This window comes from Aythya ferina (genome assembly GCF_964211825.1).
Source record: "Aythya ferina genome assembly, chromosome: 1".
Classification (NCBI taxonomy): Eukaryota; Metazoa; Chordata; class Aves; order Anseriformes; family Anatidae; genus Aythya; species Aythya ferina.
The window spans coordinates 68,567,002-68,584,411 of NC_140296.1; the positions used below are offsets into that span (position 1 = coordinate 68,567,002).

A 17,410-nucleotide genomic window follows, 5' to 3' on the forward strand; every position below is an offset into this window, starting at 1 on the left:
CAATCTGGGGAGTCCTTATGCCAGCGAGCTTTCCTGCGCAGCAGATGTGTCCCTGTCTGGGTCCCTGCTCTGCAGGAGCCACAGCAGTGTACGTGAACTCAGCTCTCATCTGGGCAGCGTGACTTTGTTGTCGTGAGAGACGTTTCTCTTGTCTTGTCTCTGATCTTAGTGTCTCAGTCTCTGGTTTCATCCGCTGAGGACAGACCATAAAGAGGAAAGAAAGGGACAGTGAGGTCATCTTGTGCATTGTCACCACGTGCACAGCAGTGCATCCCTCTGAGATCTGTGCGCAGCGTGTTACGGGTGCCGTGGGACTGTGTGGTTTCTCTCCAGCGCAGGACAGGTAGCTTCGGGTTGGTACAGGAGGAATAAAAAATGTCTCTCTCGAGATGTTGGTGGATGAGGTATTGATGGTAGAAAGTTCCACCACGGTAGCACCTCCTGTTACTTATCCTCAGAAGCCTTGAGATGAACGTGGTAAGTGCATCCTCTCCTCTCCTCCCACACCAACCAGTAAAGCTCCACTTCCACGCGTGGCTTCCTCTGGAGCTGATGCTATTGCCAGCAGGAGTTTTTATTTTCCCGAGAAGCAAACAGTGCTTCTGCCACGGTGTATCCCAATACCCACCAAGGGTGATCAGCTGGAAGAAACGTCCTTGCTACTGAGGTGCACTGGAGGGGGAGCCTGATGTTCACTTCAGCAAGACGCTGAAATCTGATTTCTGCTTTTGGCTTTGCTGTGGACATGGGAAGCAACCTCGGTCAGGTAAATTAGCTGTGTTTGTATGAAGATGCAAGGTTATTTCCCTTTTCAACCTTTGGCCTATCTCTCTTTTCTAAATACGTGCTCCTTCTGCCGTGGGTCTCTGCTGCTGTGTGCACGCATAGTGACTACCTCCACGTGTGGCTCAGATAAGCAGGGCTGCAAACCATCATTAGGATGGAGCAGAGTGCACGGCTGATGGAAAGGGGACTGGGAAGAGGAAGGGAGGTGTCTGTGGGTCCTGCCAGTGGTCCTCGATCTGCTTCTGTTACCCCATTGCAGTGGAAGCCAGCTCTGTCCTTGAAGAACATGAATGTGGTTTTTTTTTCCCTCGTACAGTACAGCGAAGAAGAAAAAAGGCTCAAGAACAGAGGTAGGGTTAAGTACACTCAATAAGGACAATTTGACTGTAGCCTGAGCTTTCATAAGAGAGCAGGTTAATATGGAATCAAAACCAAAATCCCCAAGACAGGGAAGTGATAAGGAGGAACAGGATTCCCTGCCCTAGCGTGTTTTGGAGTACCGTGTTGAATAGGTGCTGTAGAAGAGCCTTGGCTTGTTCGTTTTCTAAAGGAGAAAAAGGAAAAAAAAATACTATCTCAAGTCCTTGAAAAGTGTGTAATAGTCTTCAGTGCCTTTAACACAAAATCTCCTGCAGTAGCGTTCAGTTTAGCAGCCTGTACTAATACTCACGTTCAAGGTTTCATCCACATCAGTGTCGGTTTTTAGGTTTTCGCCTCTCCTGGGGCAAGAGCCTTTGGGTTTTCCCACTTTCAGACCCAGGATCCAAACCCTTTCTGCAGCAGAAGGTCAAGCTGGGGCAACTGAAATTAGGCAACACAGAACCGCTGCTTACAGCAGCTGGATCACTTCTCATTTTTAGGTGGGACCATTTGCAGAGAAGTATTTGCATGTCACACAGCGTGTGCTCGCTCTTGGTGTGTTTCGTCTCCCTAAGGTCTCTAACAGCTCTTTTCTTCGAGTCGTCTTTGATCCAAATCTAGGCTTTTAGGTGAACTAAAGTACAAATTTGAGTGTAGAGATATAAATGCATGCCATCCTTTCAAAAAACAGACAAAAAAACAACAAAAGCAAAAATGTTTGAAGTACCGCCCTGTTGGCTCCTCTCTACCTGTGCCATAGATGCCACTTGGACTGAGTTCTCGCTGTTTTCATGTTTAAAAGTCTTGGGGTTCTTGGTTGTTTTTATTTATTTATTTATTTATTTTTATTATTTTTATTTTTTATTTTTTTCCTCAGGCATGCTGGGGAGTTCAGCATTCTTCCACATTTGCAACATTTTCAAGGCAATAAAGCCTTGAAAGCTTGGCTGGAGGAAAAACTCACTGCCATTAGTAAACTGAGGAAAAGGGTGGGATTTAGCAGCTCCTGAAGATATTCCAGGGGATAGATATGATGCGGGTGTTTTTAGGGGAAAGACAGCAGTTACTCTTTATCCCTTTGTTTGTGTTATCTCCATGACCATGCTTCAAGGGCTGTTTTGCTCAGCTTGATTCCTTCTCATCTCTTGATCCCTGCCAAGCCAGTGTTCTTGGCTGCCTCGAGATGCAAGGAGAGAGTAAACATTACCATCAATAGCATGCAGTTCGTTCAGCGGCTTTAATAACAACCAGATACGGTGATGAGGGGTGTAGTGCACCTGCTTGGATCGGGCGGAGAGGCTTACCTGAAATTTGGTTGTGCTTTGCATAAGAAGTGTTTCTTTAACAAAACCAAACCCCACAAAACCTGTGAGAGCCAGCCACGCTTTGCTATCAGCTTTTCGGCGAGAAATCTCAGTTCAAATCTGCTTCTCTGGGCGATAGCCAGCAGGACATTTGCTAAGTATGAGGAAAGATGTTTCGCTTGTAAATGCTTTGACATAAACCAAGTGCCTTTTCCCAGACTGCCTGGGATGTTTATATGCATGGCTGATAGGCAGGTTTAATGCCTAGTTCCTTGGGCCAGCAGCTTCTTCTGACAGTGCTCCCTCTTCATTCATCCCGTTTGTTTCTACGGGGTTGACCTGCTGGCTCAGTAGCAGAGGGCTTCATTTACCTTCCTTGAAGCCTGGGTTTGCTCAACGCTTAGTATAATTTGTCTTTCAGAAATAAAATGCAATCAGCACAGCACTCTGCCTTGACGCTGCCTAGCACTGAGTGCCTAACAGGCTGCGTAACTCCTGCCCTAAGCTGAATGTGGTGGGGAGTCTGGCAGGCGTGGGGAGCAACCACGTGGATCACTGCTGCTGTGACTGGGGCCACTGGTGCCTAGTGAGACAGGCAACTGTGGGAAGGCTGCCGTGATCAGCCTTTCCCCAAAGGCACTGCCCCTGGCCGTAATGCAGCCCTGATCTCTCCCGCAGGCACTTCACCCTGGTGTCTGCATCCCGCAGCCCTTCGGACAGCTCTCGCTGCATCTCGGGCCAAATTTGCACCCAGAGGCACTTGGTTATACACTCATGGTGGGTAAATGGACATTGCCCCAAGTTATTTCTTGTTTTAGAGCCTTCCCTGGGGGTAGTCGAGTTCTTCTTCTAGTCTTGATGGGAGGTGTGGGCTCACAGACACACGCCAGTCGCACACTGCCTGCCACATCACGCGACTGGCCTGGCTCGCAAAGCAGGCTTCACGTTCAGGATGAATATACTTACAGCAAAGACAGAATCGGAGCTGCCAGCCTAGAAAAGAAAGCAAGTCAGATTGCACGAAGGCAGAAACCCAACTCGCTGCCCAAAGAAAAGGCCGCGGCCGTCGGCAGGCGTGCGTACACCCAGGCACACGGGCGGCGCGTGCGTGCGTGCCTGTGCGACACGGAGAGGAAGCCCTGAAACTTAAACTCCTCCTGCAGCTCTGCATCTGCTCTGAGTCACTGCTATGACTCACGCTGACAGCGTTCACGTTTGCTAGCGTGCAGATGGAGCAGCTCTGGCACCGGGAGAGGCAGGTTGCATTATTGATTACCTGCTGCAGCAGACGCTTGCGCCAAGGCTTTTTTTTAGGAGTGCAGACGAAACGCAGCGGGCTCTACTGAGCACGGCCATCGTTACTGCTTGCTTAAAGGTAAGAACGCCTGTTATTCACCAGGGAAGGATAGGAAGGGGAAATCAGAGCTTGGGAAGGTTGAGCTTCTTGCTGCTGCTGTTGCTTGTTCTCGGAGGGAGCTGTGTGACCGCAGAGCTTTGTTTGCGGAGCCGTATGGGGAATCGTGCGGCTGACGGGCAGTGGGTGTCCGAGGAGAGAAAACAGCACGCTCCCATTCATCGTGTTATGTAAGGCATGGCAGCCATGTTAAGGACAGAAGACCTCTTTCGAAGAAACGGTGCTGCCAGACATCAGGGCAGGGAGAGCGGCGGGCGTCTCAGCAGCCCTCTGCCTGCGCTTCGGAGATCGCCGCAGGTCCGCGGCTCTCGCTTCCCACTGAGCGAGCCCAATCCTGAATGGCTCTGGGAATAAAGAGCAGCGGCGTTAGGAAGAGCAAAATGATGATTGTTTACCTTTAAAACCACAGCGCTGTTCTGCCTTCAGCACTCAGGCTGGCAGCGGGCATGCCCTGTGCAGCGCCTGGATGTAAACAGTCTCCTCACATACCCGAAACGCTGCATCCTGATCCCGGGGTTGTTTTCATCCTCTGCTGCTAAAAACCCATGCGTATGTCCTGCTCCCACAGCTGGTTATATGCAGAAAGGGGGACACGTTCTAGTTAGCGTTCACTGCTGCAGAGTGAGGAAAATAGTCTTCTTTTTGTAGTGGTTTGCTGTTGTTTTCTTCCCTCTGGTGCAATAATTTTAACGTAGCCTAGATTTGTGTTGCTAATTATCCTCAGGTAGAACCCACAGAGTCTTGAGCCTTTGCTGTCCTATCCCCAAGAGATTTTCTAAGTTATGAAACCTTTGGTTTTGGATTGCAATGATGAATTTATCTTAATTTCATTCTTTTCTTTTTTTCCTTGTATTTTTTGCATTTATGTTGGATGTGCAAGACAGTGCCATTTTCAGGTGCATACAACAGTGAGGTCAGCAGCTGCTCTTAACAACAAGGGAGCCTGGTCACTTCTGTGTATTATTTTCAGAATGAGAGAAAGAGGATGTTTTTGAAACCTCATCATTTATTAGCTTGCTCTCAGCTTCTTGAAACTGCCATGCATTTCCTTGTAAAATCTGCACAAAAGTCACTGCTCTCTTCTCCTCTCAAATAAACATGGCAACGTAGCAAGATGATTTAAAATGACAGCATACTTTAGGTTCTTCTTCTGTTTATAATTTACAGCATTCACTGAGGCACAGTGTTTTCATTGCTATGAATTAATTACATTTGGCATGACTTCCTATTAAAAAAAAAAAGAAAAAGATTGAGCTTCAAAACAAAATGGAGAGCAAGGTTTGCTAGCACATCAGTGTCTGTACACATCTCGTGACATCCAATTTAGAAAACTGCTCTGAGTGAAGCTTGTAAAACGGTGTCACTCATGGACTCCCATCTCCACGAGCAAAATTTTGGTCACTGAATTAAATGATTAATGTGCTGGATATAAAATATCTCTGATGGTGCAGTGTTATGAATGCAAGCAAGTTTATCCAATATTAGGGTGGTTTTTAGGGCTGCTTGCTAATGGCGTACTGGCACGTGGCAGTCTTTCCTCCCCCTCAAACAATCCAAATAAAACACTTTAATGTCCTAATTTTTCGATTGATTTGTATCTAAGTTATCGTTTTCCTGAGATTGTGTCAGAATTGTATTTGCCTTCATGTCTGCTGTTAAGTATGTATACATTTAGACTAGGAACTCTCTACTCTGTCAAACCACAACAAACAATTTATGACAATAAAACGTAAATATCTTCAGTGGAGTTTACAACATTTCCTTATTAATAAGTTGTGGGTGCATTTAAATAATCATCAGTTAATGTTTTTGAAAAAAAATTGCAAAAACATGCTTAAAATCGAAAAGAGAGGGTGATGGGTAGCCCCTGAGTCAACCCAGCCCTGACCACAGCCTCTCCATCCCAACTGTACGTAAACCATCCGTGGAAGTGATGACCACCAGAGAGGCTCCTTCTGTACAGGAGGTTTGTAATAAATATAGTATGGCTTGTCAAAAGTCTGCCCTCTGAAAGTTGTTTTTGGTTGCCTTAAGTTGGCTTTGCATTAGGCTATAAAAGCAACATGGCAGAAGCTGCTGGGGCCATTTCACCTGTCCTTTTAGCAGAACGTGAAGCTGAGAGTTTGTGATCTCCTTGACTTTTTTTTTTTTTCTGCAATAAAAGTGTTCAGGCTGTCCTTTTATTTGTTTCCTCCTGGGTCCAACCTGCAGCTTTTTCCTCCAGTTTCCCATGTGGCTCTGCCCTACCTGTGTTATTCTGAGCCCCTTGGCTGCCTTCCTGGCATGTGCAAAAAACTTTGAGGAGATCCAGTCTTGTTATTAGAATGAGTTTGGGCGAAGCACATATAGTATGGGTGATTTTGGGACTGTGTGACCGTTTTACCCGATCATCAAAAATGAAGCACTGTTGTTGCCTCAGATGCTCAGCTGATGCAGAGCAGAAAATGGTCCATGCACTGAACAATGATTTATGTCACAAAAAACGATCGCTGTATTTTATAAGGTGATTTGCTATTGATGTTAGACTTCTTGAAAGAGGGCCCTGCAGTATATGAAAAGGAAGCAATGTATCAAGGTTTATTTTACACCTCTTTGTGCCACAGAACAGCAGGGCATTTTTATTTTCAGCTCAAAATTTGAAAAGGAGGGAGGGAAAAAGGTTGTTGGAGTTGGCTTGGTTACAAGTTTGTCATTTCTCTTTTTTTGTGTGTGTTAGAAATAAGCTCCTGGAGTTTATGTTGGAATAAAAATCCTTGCACGTGAGTGGTATGAATAGCACTGTTTGCAGTACTGAACTATTTTTTGTTGTTGTTGTTGTTGAACTCACTTTTTGTATTTGAGTAATTTTTAGAAATGACAACTTTTCTGTGAGTTGTTTTGGTGATCTTTCATTTATATGTCTGTATACATCTACAGGGCATCTGCTTTGTCCCTATAGATTTTCCTAGTTTCTGAATAAGTGGTCTTGTGTGGATTAGATTTGTTCCCTGGTTTTAAAGGGGAGGGGGAAAAAAACTGTTAAGTCTTTGCATACTGTGAAGTTCTTCACTGAATCCTTGGGCAGGTTAAGCAGGGGGACACCAAGAGAGGTGGGGGAGTCATCCTGTTTGCCCTAGAAGGCCCCTGTTGTAAAGGGCCTCCTGCCTCGTCACATTGTGAGGTTTTGTATCGTTTATGATTTTTGCCTGTTGAAACATTTATGTATTCTTGAGTGTGTGCAAATTTAAGTAAAGGGCAAAGGGTGCTGCCTGTACCTTGACTATATGAATGATGATCCTTTTGTTTGCCTTCAGGGGCCAACTTTCCACCTGACTAGTTCTTCATGACTGTAGTCTCTTTGCCCCCTGCTCTGGAATCGGAGCCAGTTTGAGGATGAGTATAGTTCATTTTGCCCTAGTCAAATGACATTGTGGCCTGGATTATGATGATGTGTTATTTCTGTACTGAGTTCTCCTTGTATTTTATAGGGATGTAGAAATCTGGGATTAATTCTGCTTTCAGTTTGGTGCTTCATCTGTTAAAGCAGCATAGTACCTCCGAGTTTGCTGTGTGGGCTTGAATAAAGAATAGTGTATTGGTAAATAGGATGTCTCGCATGACTGTAAAGTGACCTCCTGTGCCCAGGTAATGCAAAATTAAAAAGGAGTGGGTTCATGATCCTTAATTCAGGTTTATTTTTTAGATAAATGCTTGGTAGTGCCAGATGGCAGAGCTGCTGTGGGCAAAGGTGAATGACGGAGCATGTTGTTCCTGCCTCTGTTTCTGCAGGCTATTTTCAAACCAGTAAATGTGATTTTTGAAGTGCAAAACAACACAAAAGATGCTGCAGTATTCTGGACAGCACTAAACAGCCACTAATTTCAGCAAGTTTCCTGTGTGTTGTGGGTAAGATTTTAAGCCCTGGATCTGTGAAAACAAGCTGCTGTAAAAGATTTCTTCTGTCTCGCTTCAGAAATAGACACTAGCGGTGTGACTGTAAAGCCAAAGATATATTTTACCCTGTCATCAGTGTGATTTCTGTTGGGCAGGTGGGTGGGCCTCTCCTGGGGTCTTATGGAGCAACATGGCAAAACGTTGGTTGTTCTAATGCATAGAAGGACATGAAATAATCACATCATGGTGGCAGTTTCTTCTACTGTTTCGGCAAAGTCTGCAAGAAGAGAAATTCCAAGCTCTGTGTGCTACGATAGTGGGTTTGGATGATGAGGATCACATCCTGACTGTTGTTAGCAGTAAATGTAGTAGTGTGGCTATGAATGCGTGACATAAAAATGCACGCAGCTGAGCTGGCTAGCAGGAGGTCTTTCTGTTTTAAATTCTCTCTGACATGATCGCCTGGGAAAAGTTTGTTAAATTATTCTCTTCCTGAGATAAGTGGATGACTTTCAGTGGCATTTTGGTAAACAGGAGGTAGTGAGTAATAGGAGGAATGTGGCCTTCGTGGTTTTGCCTACAAAAGATTTCTATTGTCCCATACCTTTGGAGGCTCATTGGTGAGAACATGAAATCCACATCACCGACACTTCCACAGAACAGCGATTTTACACTGAAAAGTTGTGTGGAAAAGCGACTGCTGTTTCGCCAGTATGTATGCAGGGAGGCAGGCTTGCAAACTGGACTACCAGAGATGGGCTTTGGAAAGAGAAGTTGGGAACGGGAGGAGATTTGTCTTCTTGGCGGCTCTTCTGTGAAGCCCTCCCAGTTCAGCTGGGGAACAGAAGGAGGCCGTTTAAAGTTGCATCCTTTATGGTTGCCACCTTTTATCAGGGGCTTTTGTAACTGAATGCACGTGAATATTACTGAGTATTACTGTCCTTTCAGCTCATATGGTCTGAGAGACACTCAGGGCCTCGGCCGCCTGAAGGCTCCTCCTCAGTGAACTTGCAAATGGCTCCCAGCAGAGCTCCAGTGGCGGGGGGTGGGCAGGAGGGCCCTGCAGCCGCTCGGGGCTTACAGGATCCTTCTGAAAACACCAAATCATTTCAGGGCACAGGGGTAGTGGGAAGGGCTGAGAGAGGCACAGAGAGCAGTAGAAAGGGGCCTTGCTTGGGCACCTGGAAGGATAGACTTCCATTTCCACAGGGAGCACTTGGCTTCAGCACCAGCCTGTCTGAGTTTCTGGCTACCTTGTGAGGGCTTTGCCTTTTCTTCGGGGATGGAAGGATTTCCTAATAGCTCAGGAAGAACAGAACATTCTTCTCTGTGCTTGTTAGGAGGATTTATGGTTCAGTTACGAGAACATCCTCCGTCTTTAATCAATGGCAAATCCAAGAATGTCAGAAGGAGCCACTGGTCAAGTTGTACTGAGGGCTAGAAACAGTTTGGCACATGCAATAATTGTCTCTTTAAACACTGGAGGTGTCTAAATACCAATTGCATGTAAAATTTAGCAAAAAGAAGAAGGGAAGGCAGCACAGTCACTTATCATTCTGAAGATCTGTTTAGCCAGTGTTATATTCAGGATCAGCAGCAGACAGGTACCCACTAATCACTTGACTCAGTTTGCCTGAGGTGTTTGTGCCCCTTTCTGCCATGAGCGAGGCACCCAGCATAGGTGGGAAGATCCTAGCACCTGGCTGACATGGCACTATCAACATCTGTGAGCCTCTAAAAGGCTTCCAAGAAAAAGAAGGCAGGTGGCAAACAGGCATTTGGGAGGGCTGTGGTAGCTGATGGAGAGCACAATATTTTGCAACATTTATTTTTTGAAAGTTTAACACCTCTTTCCCAACTTTTCTACATCTTGTACTTTTTTCCCCACCATTCCTCTTTGGTTCATATTTCTGGGACCCGAGAGAACAGTGTCTTTACAGTAAATGTGACTGTAATGCAGCCTAAAATTCCCCATATCACACTGCACATTCTGTGGCAGGAGTGCCCAATGTCCCAGTCTGCACCAGCCCTCATGTTGCATTTGGGGGTACATAAAATCTGTGTGTATGACGAGATCAGTGTGATGGATTACTCTAGAGAGAAGACTGCTCTTAATGTCATCTTCCTAGGGATTTTCATAAAACTGAACTAACTCCCTTGGAAAATTATCATTGGCTTACATTGCAGGAAGATAATTTCCATCCATTACTACTTGAATGTTTGGCTTTACAGTGGAATGTTACTTAGCCCGAAAGCATAGCCTCCGGTGGTAAGAAAGACAGGCACATGGACATTGAGTAGCTAAGAAAAAATGTGTCTTGTTTGTTTATTTGTGTCTTATTTACAGCTTTTCTGTAGGCCCCCTTTAGGTACTGGCAGGCTGCTGTAGGGTCTCCCCACAGGCTTCTCTTCTCTAGGCTGAACAACCCCAAGTCCCTCAGCCTGTCTTTGTAGGAGAGGTGCTCCAGCCCCTTCATCATTTTGTGGCCCTCCTCTGGACTCATTCTAATACATCCATATCCTTCTTCTGCTGGGGCCCCAGAGCTGAATGCAGCACTCCAGGTGGGGTCTCATGAGAACAGAGAGGAAAATATTAAAAAAACGAAAGAAGGGAGAGAGACTTTTAGGTACTGGACTCAATTCATTTTATTGTGCAAAACATCACAAACCTGTTAAAAGTTCATTCAGTGTTATCCTGGGTGTTCTTCATGTACCTCATCTCTTCTGCACAGTCACATAGCGAACAGTCGGGCTGGTCACACTTGTAATAGCAAACTAAGGCCCCTCCTTAATATTTAAAATGGAATGTGAAATACAGGATGCACTCATGTAAACCAGTTTGACCTCGAGACTGTGTTTTGTAATCTTGCTTTCCTCACATCCTGTGTTGGAGGACAGCGCTCGCTAGCTAGACTGACTGGTGGAGGTGGCGGCTGTGTGACGACTTTGAGGAACAGGCCTGATGTCGGGGCATGCTGCAGGAGGTGCTGGCTCCATGTTTGTTTGAGCTGGGACGGTATTGGCATGTACTGTGATTTTCTTTCCATGAAAATCTAGTGCACAGTAAGTAAATGGTGACTGTGTTTCTGCCCAGCAAGAAGCTGCGACTCATTCAGGAGCACAGCCAAGCATTAGGATGCTAAAGAAAGCACTGCTGCAAGCAGGAATATAGATACAGCCATAGATGTGTGTTTTATTTCTTTCCAAGCTAGAGCTGAAAATAGCTGAAATTTTAGTGTTCAGAAAGCACAAGCTGCATGCATAATGCAAGCAAAAGTGATACAATTCTGGGGAATCAGATCGAGACAGTTTCCTCTCTTTCTGTAAGGCCTCTTGATATAAATGTGATTGCATCTTGTAGAAATCACTACTTCAGAAAGAGTTCCCATACTGATCACAATAATCATTTTGTCAAAACGGAGAGAGCTTTTGTTCTTTAAAATCTTGAAGACTAGTATTTTGAAATGTGGAATGTGAGCTAAGACTTGAGGAAGTAATATACGGTTAGTTTGTAAAAGAATTTAAAGAATTGTGCATTTTATTTGCCACAAGGCAAAGGACAAGGACAGACAGCACAGCGGGATGGATGCACGGTGTCTTCTACCTTCTGTCTAGCTGAGGTTTGTAGCAGGGGTAGTGACTGTCTTGACCTAGAAAAAGAACATATTGCCTGAGTTTGCAGGCTGATTATTGGAAACTTGAGCCTTTAAAATGTGTTCACAGGAAATGTCTTCTGTGCTACACTGAGTCTGACAACTTGCTTTGAATGAGCATTTGTTTGCAGCTCTCCTGTCATGTGGTTCATCTGCAGCTGCTTGGCTGCTGCAGGGGTTCCTGCTCTTCACGTTTGCTATCATAAAAAGCTAATGTAGTTGTTCCTCAGATTGATACTGTCAAAGGGATTTGGTTTAAATTGTTCCTGTTGTAAAGTGTTTTACTTTTTTTCCTGTCCAAGTATTCTAGGTCCAAGGTCCTAAAAAAAAAAAAAAAAAGAGTTTGGGTGGTACCAACATGTGATTATGCTGACAGATACGAGGTGCAGAAAAATGAGGACGAGCAGCGGGAGGCAGTAACTTAGATTGGCTCAGCTCCCATGGAAATAAAATGTCTGTTGGACTGAGTCAGAATAAAAGCTAGCCTCTGTCAGAGTAGCTTTGTTTTTCTCTGCTTAACTAATGGACAAAATCACTCCTCCTATCATGGGTTGCAGGTACCCTTCAGAGATGTTGACAGCACATTTAATTAGAAAGGAAAAGGGTGAGTCATTCATTCCTCTCTGGAATGATTTAGCAGTTCTCTAGTGAGCGAGAAAGAAGGAAGGAGCATGGGGAGGGAGAGAAAGTGAAGAATTTCCAGTAGACGCGCGTGCTCCCAGTCATTTCTGCATTTGTTTTGTATCAAACTTTCAGGAGGTTTCTCTGCAGGGAATGGTATCACATGCTTCATGCTCTGCAGCAAGCAGAGAGCAGGAATAAAAGTATGGTGGATTTAACTCAGAACTGGCATTCTTACCAGTTTGCATGGTGACGCTGGTTGCAAGTACAGGGACTGGGGGAAAAACGTCTCCCTATATAGCATCTCCTTACAGTGAGGGATCTGAATGGCTTTTAAAATCTGGCAGCAAGCGTTAGGGTTTGCTCTGCCATCATCAGTCAAGTGCATACCAATTTCCATTTAGTTTTAATTAAGCAAAAAATATACTGCAGTCTTTGAAGGTTCTTTTCCTTATCATCATCATTTCTTAATGCAGGAAGCCAGAGGCAGAGCACGCCAAGAAGAAGCTGGTGCTCTGGTGTGGCTGTAGCGCATTACCACATTCTGCTGTGGTTTTACTGCAATGTCAGGGCTGTGTAATTTAAAAAGCACTCAATGTAGCCTAAAACACAGGGATCTGAGCTTGCACCCAGTCAGAGTCATTCAGATATAAGTGAGGTTGGCCTCTTTGGGATTACTACCTGGGCATGTACCACCCTTTAGTGGTTCTGCATCCAGTGCCAACGCAGAACAGAACTGGAGTGCAATTCAAAAAGACAAGTGGTTGTGTCAAAGAGGAGAAGTCACAGGCAGACTAGAAGTGCAGTTAAACCAAGTTTCTTTTAGAGTGTGAGTCAGAGAAAAGGGCATCTGCAGGAGATGACAGCATGCTACGGTATCAGTAGGTACGACATTAGTAGGTAGAAGCTGCAGTATTTTTCTAAAAATCTCTTTGACAGACTAATGATAAGACATGCCACTCTGCAACGTGTGATTTCCAATGCTGCTTTGCAAAATAAGTGTGACTTCCTGATGCTAGGGAGCAAGGTATGAATGGAACTTGCCCATATAAAAACTCTTAGGTATTTACTAACTCACATCGTCTGTGTGCAGATGTGTGAACTAAACCACAGAGGTGATGGGGCTTCCCTGTGGCCACTTGAAGTAGTCGTAGTATATTAATAGGATTTCTAAATGCCTCCATCATCTCTTCCACTTTCATATCTTCATTTTAAGTGAAAAGATAACGTACCATGTTTACATATTTATATTAAATTTCCTGAAGATGAATGGTGGCATAACATTTTACAGGGTTATAACATAGCAGGTCCATTGTACCAGCTCTTCATCTTGTGACTGTGGCTGGCTGGCAGTGACTTGGCTTTGTGAGTAGCTTTTACTGTGCCTAGGAGCCTTCACAGCATGTGCTCTGCTTTTAGAATGGAAAAAGAAAAAAAATAGCTATACTAAATAAATGCAGTTATAAGTTATAAATAAGGATACCAACTAGGAACTTTGTGTGCCTGCACTGAACTTACCAAAATGAAAATGATTAAAAATAGTAAATGACTTTGCCAAAAACTATTGCACATCCCATTTAACCCTGAACATGGCTGCACATAATGACATTTGTCTCTGTCCTCACTGAGGAACTCTCCAACAGCCAGGGTAAGTAAAATGCTATCTAACTTCTGTGACTGTCGGTTCAGATGAGAACTGAACCTCAAGTTTGTTCTGCCTTCACCTTGGACAATGAAAAGAGAAGAAAACTTAAGCTACCTTGTAGGCCACTTGGTTAAATTAGCTTTCTTGGTTGCTGTTACTCCAGTTCATCTAACTGTTTTGTGGGTGCACTGTCTGACACTGAGGTCTTCCTTCTTTGTTCTTCTCAACTGATAAAAATTATAGCGGAAGCTCTTCTTGTTAGTCTGCAAGTGTGTGGTTTTGTATTAGTGCTTTCTAACTTCATCTGCTTTCTTTTATTTCAGTGCTGGTGGATCCTTAATAGTTTGATTTTCCTGATGTTTACAAACAACATCATAAACTGATGAATTGCATCTGAACTACCACATTACAAATCTGAACACTGTTTGCTTTAGGTTTGAGCCCCCCCTGAATTTAACATTTTCAGAAGTGTTTTGCTTGTGACTGGTCAGTATATTTTCCTTTGAACTGAAGCTTTAGCTTTGTTAATCCTTCTATATATACTTATATATCTGCTCTACGTGTATGTTTTACTGGAGACCTACCTTCTCCATGTAGGAACAACCTTGCCACAATTTTGTGGTGTCAAGAGGTTTCTAACATGCACTGCTGTAGCAACACAGCCAGTATTTTAGGTTAAAAATCATAGTTGTTCTCATCCCAGATGGGAGAGTAGTTGAGATTTTGTTTTGACCTTAAGATTAAAAAAAAAAAAAAAGAGTTTGCCCAGGTACACAGTTAATGCCTTTGTTCTGTAGTTTGGAAATTCAGTGAGAATAGGTGGGCGAAGATGTGAAACCTAAAGATCATTTTGCCTCAGTTATGCAGTAATTAATTGTGAATAAATTATTGTTTTCCTTCTCTAAAGCTTTTGGAAATGTGAAATAATTGTACTACTGGTTCTGGCAGCCCTTGTAATAACAGGTTATCCAGCAGGCAAGCAGTGTGCTGAGAGAGGATGAGCAGTTTCCATCTTTGGGGGTTTTAAGACCAATCTGGAGAAGTCTTGTCTGACCTGAGAGGTAGCAACTTCAGTGGTACTGCGTTAGAGGAGACTTGGCTGTGCGAGGATGAGGAGAGCCAGAGCATTCAGCTGGCTGCTGTCCTGGGCTGCCCTGTCACAGCCCATTTCCCATCAGGTTTATCCACACTTTGCTTTCCAGTTCACTCCCTCATGCTGATCCCTTGCTTTTGGTGTGGCCAAGGACAGTATGTTCCCTGTCACAATGGAAGAGCTGTGAGTTTTGGAAACAAGAAATGAAAACTGTTGAACCTCTCTGTCAGTGACATCTGAATTCAGTCCGCGCCTTCAAGGAGTTAAAATTGCTTGAGGACCTTCACAGAAGAGGGCAGGGGCTTGGTGCTGTTGCTGGTGTGTGGAGAAACCTCTCAGGGAAGGATTTGTGGTGCCGTGCAGTCACCCAGCACTGATGGCAGCTGGAAGGAGCAGACAGGACAAGGTTAGCAAGAGTTAAGAAGCTGTGCTGGGAGAGCGAGACTGTTGCTGGGGACATGAGGCAGCTACGTTATTAAGCTTCGTATACCATGCACTGGGTCTTTATAAGGTTAATAGAAAAGTCACCTTAGCTAAATGAATATTTTCATCAACACAGTAGAAGGAAGATGAACATCACAGTCCCTAAGCGTAAAATGGTACAATAACAGTACCCAATTCTGGGATTTCTCATTCAGCTTTATTCTTAGGTTCTCCTTCCTCAGAACCGATCCACAGTCCGGATTTCATTGGATGCAAATGGCAGAGGAACTAAATTATAAAGTGTTAACACTGCATTTTTTTATGAGTTTTTAGTAATTTTTTTTCAACTTGTTCCTGTATTTGTTGTTTTCCCTGTGATGCTAGACTGTTTATTTCTATCCATTCAGTCAGAAACACCATCCTTTTTAAGCTTCTAGGCTTTATTTAAAAAGAACTGGGTACCCATGCCAAATTTCATCTCTGAAAGCTATGGGAAGGTAAGACAGCTTTAGTGATTAGTACTGTCACGTGTGGTGATCTACGGGCACTGAATGCAAAGGTTCAGAAATGAAAAAAGTTAGAGGCAGGTAAAGCAAAAGGAACTTCAGCCTTAGAAAGACTGAAGTGGGAATCTGTGAGATGTAAAGTACTTCCTATGCTGAAAGGCCCGTATTTGTAACCTATTTCTGCTGTAAGAACAAACCGGTGGTTCTTTAGGTTTCCTCCCTTGAACATCCTGAGGTAACGGAGAGGGAAGAAGGCAGATCTGGTTTTTGTCGTCGCTGAGTATTGCTCTAGCATAGAGCAGTGTCCCTTAGGCTGGGAGCTGAATCGTGTCGGGCACCTCACAAACATTTGTCAAGCATTGCCTTCTCCATGTGATGTGGGTGTGTGAGGAGACTGACGGCTGCGTTACCAGGCTGTGAGGTGAATGTGTGTCCTGCTGGGGTTCCTGTTCGCAGAAGACCCTCGTGAGGTGACCTTCTTCCCCTTTCTCTCCCAGAGATCAGCCATGGGGCTCTTCTCGCCTCCTCTGGGCCACAGCAGCTTGTGGTGGGCCTTGTGTCGGTCTCACCAGCTGCGCCTCATGTCTGGGACTTCAGGGACCGAGAGAAGCGGCGGCAGGCATGCTGGTGGTGTGTGGGGCATGGCCTTTACCACAGGGCATTACGAAGCAGGCAGCCAGTCCATCAGGTCATCTGGTGGAGGCAGGAGGTTTTGCTGGCCTGGGAACAGGAGGCCGTGAGAGGTGAAATACCAGGCTTGTGGCCATGTGGTTAATCATGTGCAGGAGTTGGGAGGGAACCCTCCTCAGCCTCCTCTGGTCTCCTCAGTGTCGTTTTACAGAGCTCAGCAAACAGCTTGGAGACAGAGGTGAACAGCTGTTACTTCTGAGTTACATTTTTTCCCTACTACTGCTGAGGGCGAACAAGCTCCTATATATCTCAGGCCGAGTCAGCAAACGCACTTTCTCATGTAGCAATTGTCTTCCTTGTGTCAGATGCGTGTCTCAATGCAGACTGAGGATCGGTTTCTGAAAAGTCCAAGGAAGGGTATTGCCACGATTGTACCTGAACCTGGAATTAAAGCAAGCAGTGAAAACCATGGACTGGGCTGTTCAACGGGGACAGAGAGGAACGCAGTGCACAACGGGATGCTCCGGGGGCTCCTGTGTGATTTTTCCTTGTGCCATCTCGAATGGTTCTCTTAAGAATAGTTTGGGAGTCAGGCATGCACTTACAGATCTTTCTGGATCCCAAGAAGGCAGGGATGAGGTTGCCAGCAGCAAATTAGCATTGCCAGAGCCTGGAGCTAGCTTTACTGAGACTTAAAAGGAATTGCAGTAATACTCGTCATTCATGCCATCTTTCTTTCTTCTGTTAGTCATTGTCTCCATTGGAAAAGATATGCCTGGGGCAATCCTGCATCTCCATCCAGTTCAGTGCGGCTTCTTACTGAAGAAATTAAAAAAGAATTTTTTATTCTTCCCCAAGACAGCCATGCCTTGTCCCCCGTGGGGTCCGTCTCCACACTCTCAAAGAAATCCATAACAATAGAGGAAAAAAACAGCATTTAGGGCTGCCCTGCAGGGACAGCGTATCATCCTAATTAAGTGTTTCTCAAAAATGGCCCTGGCTGCGCAATCAACTCCATGTAGACAGATCCCACTACTCATTTGAAGCTTTGTGTTAGGTTGGGTCTGAAGAGGAAACGTGAAAGAAAGAGAAGAGAGTGCCA

The 17,410-nt window shown here is 44.8% G+C and overlaps 1 protein-coding gene across 15 annotated transcripts in view; it reads left to right on the forward strand.

The window, feature by feature from the left end:
- Positions 1-17,410, forward strand: part of INPP4A (inositol polyphosphate-4-phosphatase type I A) — a 110,257-nt gene that overhangs the window by 22,708 nt on the left and 70,139 nt on the right. The window contains exon 1 of one of the 15 annotated variants that reach the window (XM_084519536.1): positions 3,583-3,825. The exons of the other annotated variants lie outside the window; for them this stretch is intronic. The gene's annotated coding sequence lies outside the window, so the exon portion shown is untranslated. Of the gene's footprint in view, positions 1-3,582; positions 3,826-17,410 lie in introns of those variants that run through there. 15 annotated transcript variants of the gene reach the window in all.